Source organism: Dama dama, chromosome 1 (assembly GCF_033118175.1).
Source record: "Dama dama isolate Ldn47 chromosome 1, ASM3311817v1, whole genome shotgun sequence".
In the NCBI taxonomy this organism is placed as follows: domain Eukaryota; kingdom Metazoa; phylum Chordata; class Mammalia; order Artiodactyla; family Cervidae; genus Dama; species Dama dama.
The window spans coordinates 77,625,933-77,639,308 of record NC_083681.1 but is presented as its reverse complement, the minus strand read 5'-3'; the positions used below and the strand labels follow the sequence as shown (position 1 = coordinate 77,639,308).

At 39.8% G+C, this 13,376-nt stretch overlaps 1 pseudogene; it reads left to right on the top strand.

Annotated features, from left to right (window-relative positions):
* The first annotated feature begins 10,635 nt into the window (after positions 1–10,635).
* Positions 10,636–11,566, top strand: LOC133055866 (olfactory receptor 4A47-like; annotated as a pseudogene).
* The last annotated feature ends 1,810 nt before the right edge of the window (positions 11,567–13,376 follow it).

Genomic DNA, 13,376 nt, shown 5'->3' with positions numbered 1-13,376 from the left:
TTAATAATTTAACAGTGTTTTTTTTTTTTTTCAATTGGAGGATAATTTTTTTTAAACAATGTAGTGTTGGTTTCTGCCACACATCAGCATGAATCAGCCTAGGCATATGTACGTGCCCCCTCTCGTGAACCTCCTTCCCACCGCCCGCCCCATCCCACCCCTCTAGGCTGTCACAGAGCACAGGTTGAGCTCCCTGTATTACACAGCAATTTTCCATTAGCAATCTATTTCATATATGGTGATGTGTATGCTTCAATGTTACTCTCTCAACTCGTCCCACCCTCTTCATCCTCCACCGTATCTACCTCTATTGCAGTCTTGCAAATAGGTTCGATAGTACCATTTTTCTAGGTTCCATATATATGTACTATTACACCATATTTATTTTTCTCTTTCTGACTTACTTCATGTTGTATAACAGGCTCTAGGTTAATCCAGCTGAAGTGAGATAATTTTATTTATGAATTTTTATTTAGTTTTGCTTTCTGTAACAGTGCTTCTAATGGCTGCTTCTTCCTACCCTTTCAATCACAGTTTAAACATCACCTGTTCAGTTCAGTTCAGTTCAGTTACTCAGTCATGTCTGACTCTTTGTGATCCCATGGACTGCAGCACACCAGGCTTCCCTGACCATCACCACTACCTAGAGCTTACTCAAACTCATGTCCATTGAGTTGGTAAGGCCATCCAACCATCTCATCCTCTTGTGTCCCCTTCTCCTCCCACTTTCAATCTTTCCCAGAATCAGGGTCTTTTGAAGTGAGTCAGTTCTTCCCATAAGGTGGCCAAAGTATTGGAGCTTCAGCCTCAGCATCAGTCCTTCCAATGAATATTCAGGACTAATTTCCTTTAGGGTTGACTGTTTTGATCTCCTTGCAGTCCAATAGACTCTCAAGAGTCTTTGCCAACACCACAGTTCAAAAGCATCAATTCTTTGGTGCTCAGCTTTCTTTATAGTCCAACTCTTACTTCCATACATGACTACTGGAAAAACCATAGCTTTGACTAGATGGACCGGTTTGCTGGCAAAGTTATGTTTCTGCTTTTTAATGTGCTTTCTAGGTTTGTCATGGCTTTTCTTCTAAGGAGCAAACATCTTTTAATTTCATGGCTGCAGTCACCATCTTCAGTGATTTTGGAGCCCCCCAAAATACAGCCTTGTCTAACTAAATGAAACCATGAGCCATGCTGTGTAGGGCTACCCAAGATGGATGGGTCATGGTGGAGAGTTCTGACAAAATGTGTTCTACTGGAGAAGGGAGTGGAAAACCATTTCAGTATTCTTGCCTTGAGAACCCCATGAACAGTATGGAGTGTTAGGTTCACAAGTCAAGGTAAATTGGGTGTGGCCATGTAGGAGATGAGGGATTCCCTGATGGCTCAGAGGTTAAAGTGTCTGCCTGCATCTGCCTGCAATGCGGGAGACCTAGGTTTGATCCCTGGGTGGGGAAGATCCACTGGAGAAGGAAATGGCAACCCACTCCAGTATTCTTGCCTGGAGAATCCCATGGACAGAGGAGCCTGGTGGGCTACAGTCCACAGGGTCGCAAAGAGTCAGACACCACTGAGTGACTTTACTTTCACTTTCACTTATGTAGGAAATGACAAGAGTGAACATTGACATCTTAGGAATCAGTGAACTAAAGTGGATGGGAATGGGCACATTTAATTAAGATGACCATTATATCTGCTACTTTGGGCAAAAATTCCTTAGAAAAAATGGAGTAGCCCTTATAGTCAGCAAAAGAGCCTGAAATGCAGTATTTTAATGCAATCTCAAAAAAAGACAGAATGATTTCAGTTCATTTCCAAGGCAAACCATTCAACATTACAGTAATCCAAACCTATGCCCCAACCACTAATGCTGAAGAAGTTGAGGTCAAATAGATCTATGAAGACCTACAAGATCTTCTAGAATTAACACATATACACACACACAAAGATTTCTTTTTCATTATAGGGGATTGGAAAGTAAAAGTAGGAAGTCAAGCGATACCTGGAGTAAGTGGAAACTTTGGTCTTGGAGTACAAAATGAAGCAGGGCAAAGGCGAACAAAATTTTGCCAAGAGAACAAACTGGTCATAGCAAACAACCTCTTCTAACAACACAAGAGACAACTCGAATATGGACATCACCAGATGGTCAATACCAAAATCAGATTGATTATATTCTTTGCAGCCAAAGATGGAAATGTTCTATACAGTCAGCAAAAAGAGCAGGAGCTGACTGTGGCTCAGATCATGAGCTCCTTATAGCAAAGTTCATACTTACATTGAACAAAGCAGAGAAAACCCCTAGACCGTTCAGGTTTGACCTAATCAAATCACTTATGATTATACAATGAAAGTGGCAAATATATTCAAGGGATTAAATCTGATAGAGTGTCTGAAGAACTATCAACAGAGGTTTGTAACACCACCCAGTAGGTAGTGACTGAAGTCACCCCCAAGAAAAAGAAATGCAACAATGCAAATTAGTTGTTTGAGGAGGCCTTACAAATAGCTGAGAGAAGAAGAGACATGGAAGTAAAAGGAGAAAGGGAAAGACATATCCAACTGAATGCTGCTGCTGCTGCTGCTAAGTTGCTTCAGTCGTTTCCGACTCTGTGCAACCCCATAGATGGCAGCCCACCAGGCTCCCCCGTCCCTGGGATTCTCCAGGCAAGAATGCTGAGGTGGGTTGCCATTTCCTTCTCCAGTGCGTGAAAGTGAAAAGTGAAAGTGAAGTCGCTCAGTCGTGTCTGACTCTTCACGACCCCAGGTGTCAGGGAATGTTTAATTTTAAGGAATCCTATATGTTGTTTTCTGTTTCTCAAGGGCTCTCTGTGCCTTATCAGTTCCTGGAAAACAGGAACGAGCAGAACTGCACGCAGTTTTCAGGACTGGGGTCACGAGACGGCATGCATACGTGGATTCCTTTCAGTAGCCTTTTACTTTTCTGTAAAAATGCTTAGTCGTGTTCCTATTTCTCAAGATATCGACTGTCTACTGGCCTTGTGATTGTTATTCCCCTAGTTACTGTTGTCATGGCCCTATGATGGTCATTCCCTTAGTTATTGTAGCTATGCATCTGGTTTCGGTGGTTTTGCTTAACTCTATTTTTTTGCCTGAAGTTTCCTTGTGTAACAATATATAAGTGCACACTGCCATGAGTAAAGCACCCTTGTTCACCAGAGACTTGGGTCCCCCACGTCCTTCTTTTCATCATTTTCTTTTCATTGTCTCCAGTCCCCAGGTCCGATCTGTCAAGAAGACCATAACACCCAGGGACTGTAGCCTACCAGGCTCTTCCATCCACGGGATTTCCCAGGCAAGAGTACTGGAGTGAGTTGCCATTTCCTTCTCCAACCCAACTGAATACAGAGTTTCAAAGAACAGCAAGGAGAAATAAGAAAGCCTTCTTAAGTGAACAATGCAAATAAATAGATGAAAACAGTAGAGTAGGAAAGATTAGATATTTCTCCTAAAAAATTGGAGATACCAAAGGAACATTGCATGCAAGGACAGGCACACTAAAGGACAGAAATGGTATGGACCTAACAGAAGCAGAAGATATTAAGAAGAGATGGCAAAAATATGCAGAAGAACTGTACAAGAAAAGGTTTTCATGACCCAGTTAACCATGATGGTCTGGTCACTCACCTGAAGCAGATGTCCTGGAGCATGAACTCACGTGGTCCTTAGGAAGCATTACTATGAAGAAAGCTGAGGGAGGTGAAAAATTTCAGCTGAGCTACTTCAAATCTTAAAAGATGATGGTGTTTAAGTTGCTGTATTCAATAAGCCAACAAATTTGGAAAACTTAGCAATGGCCACAGGACTGGATAAGGTCAGTTTTTGTTCCATTTCCAAAGAAGGGCAATCCCAAAGAATGTTCAAACTATTGTAAAATTGTGCTCATTTCACATGTTAGCAAGGTAATGCTCAAAATCCTTCACTAGGCTTCAACAGAATGGGAACCAAGAAATTTCAGAAATACAGTGTGGATTTAGAAAAGCCTGAGGAACTAGTGATCAAATTGCCAACATCCACTGGAGCACAGGAAAGGCAAGAAATTCAGAAAAACATTGCTTCATTGATTACGCTTGAGCCTTTCACTGCGTAGATCACAACAAGCTGTGGAAAATTCTTACAGAGATGGGAATACCAGAGCACCTTACACAGCTTCTGAGAAAGCTGTATGCAGGCCAAGAAGCAGCAGTTAGAATTCAACATGGAACAGTGGACTGGTTCCAAATTGCGAAAGGAGTATGCCAAGGCTATATATTGTCACCCTGCAATTTAACTTCTTTGCAGAGTGTTGTGGCTTTCAGTCGCCAAGTCATGTCCGACTCTTTGTGACTCCATGGAATGCATCACGACAAGCCTCCCCTGTCCCTCACATTTTCTTGGAGTTTGCCCAAGTTCATGTTCATTGCATCTGTGATGCCATCCAGCCATCTCATCCTCTGACAGCCCCTTCTACTTCTGCCCTCTGTCTTTCCAGCATCAGGGACTTTTCCAATGAGTTGTCTGTTTGTGTCAAATGACAGAACTCCTGGAGCTTCAGCTTCAGCATTAGTCCTTCTAGTGAATATTCAGGGTTGATCTTCCTTAAGATAGACTCATTTGATCTTCTTGCTGTTCAGGGGACTTTCAGGAGTCTTCTCCAGCACCACAGTTTGAAGGCATCAGTTCTTTGGTATTCTGCCTTCTTTATTGTCCAGTAGTCCAGCTCTCATGATGGTACATGACCACTGGAAAGACCATAGCCTTGACTATTCAGACCTTTGTCAGCAGAGTAATGTCTCTACTCTTCAACACACTAGCTAGGTTTGTCATTGCTTTCCTGACAAGAAGCAATCATCGTTTGATTTCATGGCAGCAGTCACCATGCACAATGATTTTGGAGCCCAAGAAGAGGAAATCTGTCACTGCTTCCACCTTCTACCCAACTACATGCTATGCAGTAATGGAGCCAGATGACATGATTTTAGGTTTTTAATATTTAGTTTGAAGCTGGCTCTTTCACTGTCTTACTTCATTATGCAGAGTTCAGTTCAGTTGCTCAGGCATGTCCAACTCTTTGCAACCCCATGGAATGCAGCACTCCAGGCCTTCCTGTCCATTACCAACTCCGGGAGCTTACTCAAACACATGTCCATTGAGTTGGTGATGCTTCAAACATCTCATCCTCTTTCATCCCTTTCTCCTCCCTTCTTCAGTCTTTCCCAGCATCAGCGTCTTTTCCAATGAGTCAGTTCTTCACAGCAGGTCGCTAAAGTATTGGAGTTTCAGCTTCAGCATCAGTCCTTCCAATGAATATTCAGGACTGATTTCCTTTAGGGTGGTCTGGTTTGATCTCTTTGCAGTCCAAGGGACTCTCAAGAGTCTTCTCCAACACCACAGTTCAAAAACATAAATTCTTTGGTGCTCAGTTTTCTTTATAGTCCAACTCTCACAACCATACATGACTACTGGAAAAACCATACCTTTGACTAGATGGACCTTTGTCGGCAAAGTAATGTCTCTGCTTTTTAATATGCTGTCTAGATTGCTCATTTCTAGGTCATTGCTGTCTAAGTTGGCTTTTCTTCCAAGAAGCAAGTGTCTTTTAATTTCATGGCTGCAGTCACCATCTGCAGTGATTTGGGAGACCAAGAAAAAAAAATCTCTCACTGATTCCATTGTTCCCCCATCTATTTGCCATGAATTGATGGGGCTGGATCTCAAGATCTTAGTATTTTGAATGTTGAGTTTTAAGCCAGCTTTTTCACTTTGCCCTTTCACTTTTGTCAAGAGGCTCTTCAGTTTCTCTTTGCTTTCTTCCATAAAGATGGAGTAATCTGCATGTCTGAGGTTTTATATATTTCTCCTGGCCATCTGGATTCCATCTTGTGCTTCATCCAGCCCGGCATTTTGCATGATGTACTCTGCATAGAAGTAAAATAAGCAGCGTTACAATATACAGCCTTGATGTACTCCTCTCCCAAATTTGAACCAGTCTGTTGTTCCATGTCCAGTTCTAACAGTTGCTTCTTGACCTGCATATAGATTTCTCAGGAGGCAAGTAAGGTGGTCTGGTATTCCCATCTCTTGAAGAATTTTCCACAGTTTTTGTGATCCACACAGTCAAAATCTTTGGCATAGTCAATAAAGCAGAGGTATATGTTTTTCTGGAACTCTCTTGCTTTTTTGATGATACAACAGATGTAGGCAATTTGATCTCTGGTTCCTCTGCCTTTTCTAAATCCAACTTGAACATCTGGATGTTCTCAGTTCATGTACTGCTGAAGCCTGGCTTGGAGAATTTTGAGCATTACTTTGTTAGTGTGTGAGATGAGTCCAAGTGTGTGATAGTTTGGACATTCTTTGGCATTGTCCTTCTTTGAGATTGGAATGAAAACAGCTTTTCCAGTCCTGTGACCACTGCTGAGTATTCCAAATTTGCTGGCATATCGAGTGCAGCACTCTGTGTCATCTTTTTGGTCTTAAAATAGCTCAACTGGCACTCCATCACCTCCACTAGCTTTGTTTGCAGTGATGATTCGTAAGGTCCACTTGACTTTGGACTCCAGGGTGTCTGGCTATAGCAGAGTGATCACACCAATGTGGTTATCTGGGTCATGAAAATCTTTTTTGTATAGTTCTTCTGTGTATTCTTGCCATCTGTTCTTAATTCCAAAGAAAATAGCTAGTTCCAAAGAATAGCAAGGAGAGATAAGAAAGCCTTCTTAAGTGATCAATGCAAAGAAATAAAGGCAAATAATAGCATGAGAATGACTAGAGATCTCTTCAAAAAAATTAGAAATACCAAAGGAATATTTCTTCAAAAGATGGGCGCAATAAAGGACAGAAATATTACAGACCTAACAGAAGCAGAAGATATTAAGAAAATGTGGCAAGAATGCACATAAGATCTATACAAAAAAAGATCTTAACAAACCAGATAATCACGATGGTGAATTTAAAATTAGCTACTACATATTTTATTTTAAGGCATTTAACTGTGTTTTCTGATGTAATTTTCATATATCTAACCAAAATTTTAGGTGATTAAATTACATCTTAAAAGGATAGAAAATCATGCTATGGCAGGTGGGGAAATACACAACATATCTATTCACTGGAGAAAAATGACTGGGTTTATATATTAATTGTCTTTAATTAATTGTCTTTAATTGATTGTCTTTAGTCTCATGACGTCTCTTTTTTTCTCATGAACTTCTCATTCTTATGAAGAGTTTTTCTAATGTTGGACATTACTGACATGAATTATGTGATTTTTCCTATTAAAATCTTTGCATATAGGTGATCTTTAAAAACTCTGGGGAAAGTCCCAGTGAATTAATTAAATAGGAACCAATCTTGGACATATTCCAGTTCTAAGACTCAATGATACTTGCAGCTGGAAGGGATGAAATAGCCCATGATCTTCACCCCTAAGGGTAAGAAGATGCTATCCACTTAGTAAGTGGCATCGAGTTTTCCTGAGGTCTTTTCTTAGACTTAAAGTATAACTTAAAAAAAATCACATGAATATCTTTCAAAATTTTAGGTCAATTAATCTGGTCAGCTAGCATGACAGAATGAGAAGGGCTAAACAGCCAAATGCTATTTTTCTTTTTCAAGTTAGTAGAAATAAGTTACTTGTGAAAAATTTTCCTGGGAAATGGCTACTTGATATCTTCTATGTATATATAGGATTTCTTGGTCATTTTGATAAATTTCTAATTTGATAAACTTTTGTTTCTCTGTATGCACCCTGGAATTCCTTTCAAATAATCTACACTGCACATAAAAATGACTTGAATAATCATGAGACTCCATGGAGAAAATGGACAGACAGCCAAATGAAATCAGATTTATCCTCAAATAATAAGGCAGTCTTTTGCCCTCTCTTGTCAAACTGGATAAAAAGTAATTCTTAGTGTTTACGAGTAACTTAAAGACATCGTTCAGATTCTGAAGAAACCTCTAAAGGTAAGACTAATGGTAAATCATGGGAACCAGACTCACAAGTGTGGAATGTTCTTTGTTGTAAAGGAAAGTATATTACTTTGAAATCAATCAAACTTAGATTCAGTTCTAGATGTAACCCTTAAAAATATGTGATTTGAGGGAAATGAATGAGATATTCTGAGCATTAGTTTCTTCCATTATAAAATGGGAATTTCAGTTCTTGTTACTCTAAACATTAAGTGTGATACATTAAACTATGAGTCTGTGATTGGAATATACGGTTAATACTTTTCAGCAGCAAGATGATGTTATCAGAATAAAATTTAAAAGGACAATTTGGGCTGCTTTAGGAGAATCAGTTTTTGGAGGCCAAAATAAACATGAAGAGATTTGGCAGGAGGCTACTGTAGTAGACCAGGAAGAAATTAAGAAGTAAGATATGATCAAACTTGTGATATATTTTGAAAATTGAGTAAATAGGAATTATTAAATTTTTATGAGAGTATCAAAGAGTGAAGAGCATTGAAATTTTTGTCTGAACAATAACATGGAAAATAATAGGATTTAATAGATAAATAGGGAGCACCTGTTGAAATTTTGTATAGAGAATGCTTATATTTATAGCAGAACTTTTAAAAGTTAGCTTTATAAATACTACATTGCCAGTAAACTATGCCAAAATTAGAGACGTTGCATATCAGCTCAGTTGCTCAGTCGTGTCCCACACTGCAATCCCATGGACTGCAACATGCCAGGCCTCCCTGTCCATCACCAACTCCTAGAGTATATTCAAACTGATGTCCATTGAGTTGGTGATACTATCCAACCATCTCATCCTCTATTTTCCCCTTCTTCTCCTGCCTTCAATCTTTCCCAGCATCAGGGTCTTTTCTAATGAGTCATTTCTTCACATCAGGTGGCCAAAGTATTGGAGTTTCAGCTTCAGCATCAGTCTTTCCAATGAATATTCAGGACTGATATCCTTTAGGATGGACTGGTTGGATCTCCTTGCAGTCCAAGGGACTCTCAAGAGTCTTCTCCAACACCACAGTTCAAAAGCATCTATTCTTCAGTGCTCAGCTTTCTCTATAGTCCAACTCTCACATCTGTACATGATCACTGGAAAAACCATACATTTGACTAGATGGATCGGTTTGTTGGCAAATTTATGTCTCTGCTTTTTAATATGCTGTCTAGGTTGGTCACAACTTTTCTTCCAAGGAGCAAATGCCTTTTAATTTCATGGCTGCAGTCACCATCTGCGGTGATTTTGAAGCCCCCAAAAATAAAGTCAGCCACGGTTTCCACTGTTTCCGCATCTATTTGCCATGAAGTGATGGGGCCAGATGCCAGGGTCTTAGTTTTCTGAATGCTGAGCTTTAAGCCAACTTTTTCACTCTCCTCTTTCACCTTCATCAAGAGGCTCTTTAGTTCCTCTTCACTTTCTGCCATAAGGGTGGTGTCATATGCATATCTGAGGTTATTGATATTTCTCCTGGCAATCTTGATTCCAGCTTGTGCTTCATCCAGCCCAGCCTTTCTCATGATGCACTCTGCATATAAGTTAAATAACCAGGATGACAAAATGCAGCCTTATTGCACACACATGTTTGAAAATTAGGGGAGAAACAGGGGCTGACCCAAAATTAGACTGTGGTAGCTTTTGCTGGTCAGGAAAAGGGAAATATCCACCTCAAGACTTAAGAAGTGTCAGTGAGGTTTGAGACAGTTCAGGACAAGGATCTTCTGTTCACAGTTTGATCTATCTACACTATAAATTACCTTAAGTGGGTCTCATTTATTATACTTTCTGACTCTGTAAGTGATGCACTTTTTCATGGAATTCTCTCCCATCTATTTTATACTTTCAATTTTTGAAAAACTCAACCAAAGCATTTCTTCCTCCAGGAAGCCTTCTTTTATTACAGTTTGACATACTCCTAAAGTGAAGGAAAGTGAAAGTGAAGTCATTCAGTCGTGTCTGACTCTTTGCGACCCCATGGACTGTAGCCTACCAGGCTCCTCTGTCCATGGGGTTTTCCAGGCAAGAGTACTGGGGTGGGTTGCTATTTCCTCTTCAGAGGATCTTCCCGACCTAGGGATCAAACCCGGGTCTCCCTCATTGTAGGCAGACGCTTTTACCATCTGAGGGACCTGTGATCCTAAGCACTGTGTGATATTCATTAAAAAAAAAAATAATGTTGCTCAGTCATATCTGAGTTCGTGACTGCTTGGACTGTAATTTGCCAGGCTCCTCTCTCCATGGAATTTTCCAGGCAAGATAATGGAGTGGCTTGCCATTTCCTCCTCCAGTCGATGTTAACAATCCTGGGATCAAACCTAGGTCTCCTGCACTGCGGGCAGATTACCATCTGAGCACCAGGGAAGCCAAATATTAGTGGCATCTATAACTTGGGTCTGGAATTGCCCGATCCCTTGTTACGTACCATATCACTGAGGGAAGGAAACTATGCCTTACTCAACTTGTAATCAAAATGTCTGTGACATATTAGACACAAATAGATGTTCTAGATACATTCTTCAAGTGAATGTGTAAATAAACAATTGTGCATTTAAGTGTTTTCTCCTTTAAGTGTTTTTTTTTTTTTTTTTTTTTTCCAATTTAAGTGTTTTTCCCCTTGTCTTTTAGACCAACTACTTCTAATACCTGAACTCAGCTTCTGTCCAGACTGGATGGAACCAAGGAACAATGTAACTTACTTTGTCCTCCTGGGCCTCACTCAGAATCCAAAGGAACAGAAACTACTTTTTGTTATGTTCTTGTTCTTCTACATTTCGACCCTGATGGGCAACCTGGTCATTATTGTGACTATAATTGTCAGTAAGACCCTGAACTCACCAATGTACTTTTTTCTTGCTAGCTTATCATTTATGGATGTCACTTATTCTTCTTGTATTACCCCTAGAATGATTTCAGACTTGTTCTTAGGGGAAAAAAATCATATCATTTGAATCTTGCATGACCCAACTGTTTACAGAGCACTTTTTTGGTGCATCAGAGATTGTGCTTCTGCTGGTGATGGCTTATGACCGCTATGTGGCCATCTGTAAGCCCTTGCATTATCTGGTGATCATGAGGCAGAGGGTTTGTGTTGTGCTGCTGGTGGTGTCCTGGGTTGGAGGTTTTCTGCACTCAGTGATTCAACTCAGCACTGTTTACGGGCTCCCATTCTGTGGCCCCAATGTCATTGATCACTTTATCTGTGACATGTTCCCTTTATTGAAACTCGTCTGTACTGACACCTATATCATTGGCATCTTAGTGTTGCCCAATGGAGGACTGATCTACACTCTTGTTTTTCTGCTCTTTCTCATCTCCTATGGAGTCATCCTGCACTCTCTGAAGAACCTGAGTCAGGAAGGGAGGCGGAAAGCCCTCCAGATCTGTGGTTCCCACATCACCGTGGTTGTCTGCTTCTTTGTTCCCTGCATTTTCATGTATGCCAGACCTGCTAAGACCTTCCCCATTGACAAATCTGTGAGTGTGTTCTATACAGTCATCAGTCCCATGCTGAACCCATTAATCTACAGTCTAAGAAATTCTGAGTTAACTAGTGCTATGAAGAAGGTCTGGAGAAGGAACATCAAATCTCATTTTAAGTAAGTGCACTGATTACTATGAAGGGAGTCATTTGAAATCAGGGGACATTTCCTTTGAATGCAGAAGCATTTTGTGCTCAGTCACTCAGTCATGTCAGCTGTTTGCAACTGCATGGACTGTAGCCTGCCAGGCTCCTCTGACCATGGGGATTCTCCAGACAAGGATACTGGAGTGAATTGCCACGCTCTCCTTCATGTGATCTTCTCAACCCAGTGATCGAATCCAGGTCTCCCCCATTGCAGGAAGATTCTTTACAATATTAGCTACCAGGGAAGTCATTTTAAAATTTGATTCTGACTTCTTTTTCTTGAACAAATTTATGATAATTATAATTAAAGATTGCAATTATACATCTGTGCTATTAATAAGTTTTTCTGCTTACTAGAATGTAAGGTCTATAATTACTTGTTTATAACTGTACCCAGAATGGCATAAAACCTATATAGCCAAAAAAAAAAATGTATACTGAATTCATGAGAAAATTATTGCACTGATTTTTAACTAATTTATGTATGTTCAGTCGCTTCAGTCATGTCCATGTCTATGTGACCCTAGGGACTGTAGCTCACCAAGCTCCTCTGTCCATGGGACTCTCCAGGCAAGAATACTAGAGTGGGTTGCCATGCCCTCCTCCAGGGGATCTTCCTGACCCAGGGAATGAACTGGCATCTCTTATGTCTCCTGCATTGGCTGCTGAGTTCTTTACCGCTAGAGCCGCCTGGAAAGCCCAACCAATTTACGGATTCATATTTTTCACTCTGCTTCATGAAAAAAGAGCAAAAACGATATTGCAGTTCATGGAGTAGCACAGAGTTGACTTAGAGGCTGAATAACAATAACAACTCTTTTTCAGGACAGGATGATTTTTATTTAGACTCATCATTTAAATGAACTTTTTTATTTATAAAATTTAAAATATTTATTTATATATTTCATCTTTTTTTATTATACTTCTGTGGCATTATGCACAAAATCTTTAACTTATTACTCTCCTATTTACAAGAAGATTTGAAGTAAAATAGATATCAATAAATAGCGTAAATGGAAACCACACCATATGGTACGCAGGGCACATGAATTTCCTATTTTTTTCTCAGCATTTTCCAGCCCTAGTTGTTGGCCCTAAATTTGTTTCTTTTCATCTGGTAACAATCTTTGCAAAAGCAAGTGTAATTAACATAGGTATATTTGCTTCTTTCTATATATGTAACACTTGCTTTTATTATGCAACATCTTGAAGATGTTTCCATACAAGTCCATATATTTTGTACACGCAAGATCAGTCACTTGTATTTTCTGACTCTTTGAGATCCCATATACTATAGCCTGCCAGTCCCCTCTGCGAGGAATTTCCCAGGCAGGAATACTGGAGTGGGTTGTCATTTCATACTCCAGGGGAATCTTCCTGACCCAGGATCAAGCTCCTGTCTTCTGCGTCTCCTGCACTGGCAGCCAGATTCCCACTGTGCCACCTGGGAAGCCCAGTCATATATATATATATATATAATTTTTCTTATGGTGCACAGTTCTCCTTATAACTTTATAGTGAAATTAATGTGCACATTTATATTAATGTGATTGCTAAACTTTTCATAAGGAAAATAATATTCTAATTAATATATGTTTTATGTATATGCAAACATAATTTTATAGGGATAGCATTGTTCCTATGATATTTGAATGAATGGTCAGGTAATATATGCATTTAAATGTTGATATTGATAGTTACTGCCAAATTACCATACTTGAGGTTAAGTAGTTACAGTCCTGTCCACTCTATGAGAATTCTTTTGTCCGCATCTCAATCACCAGT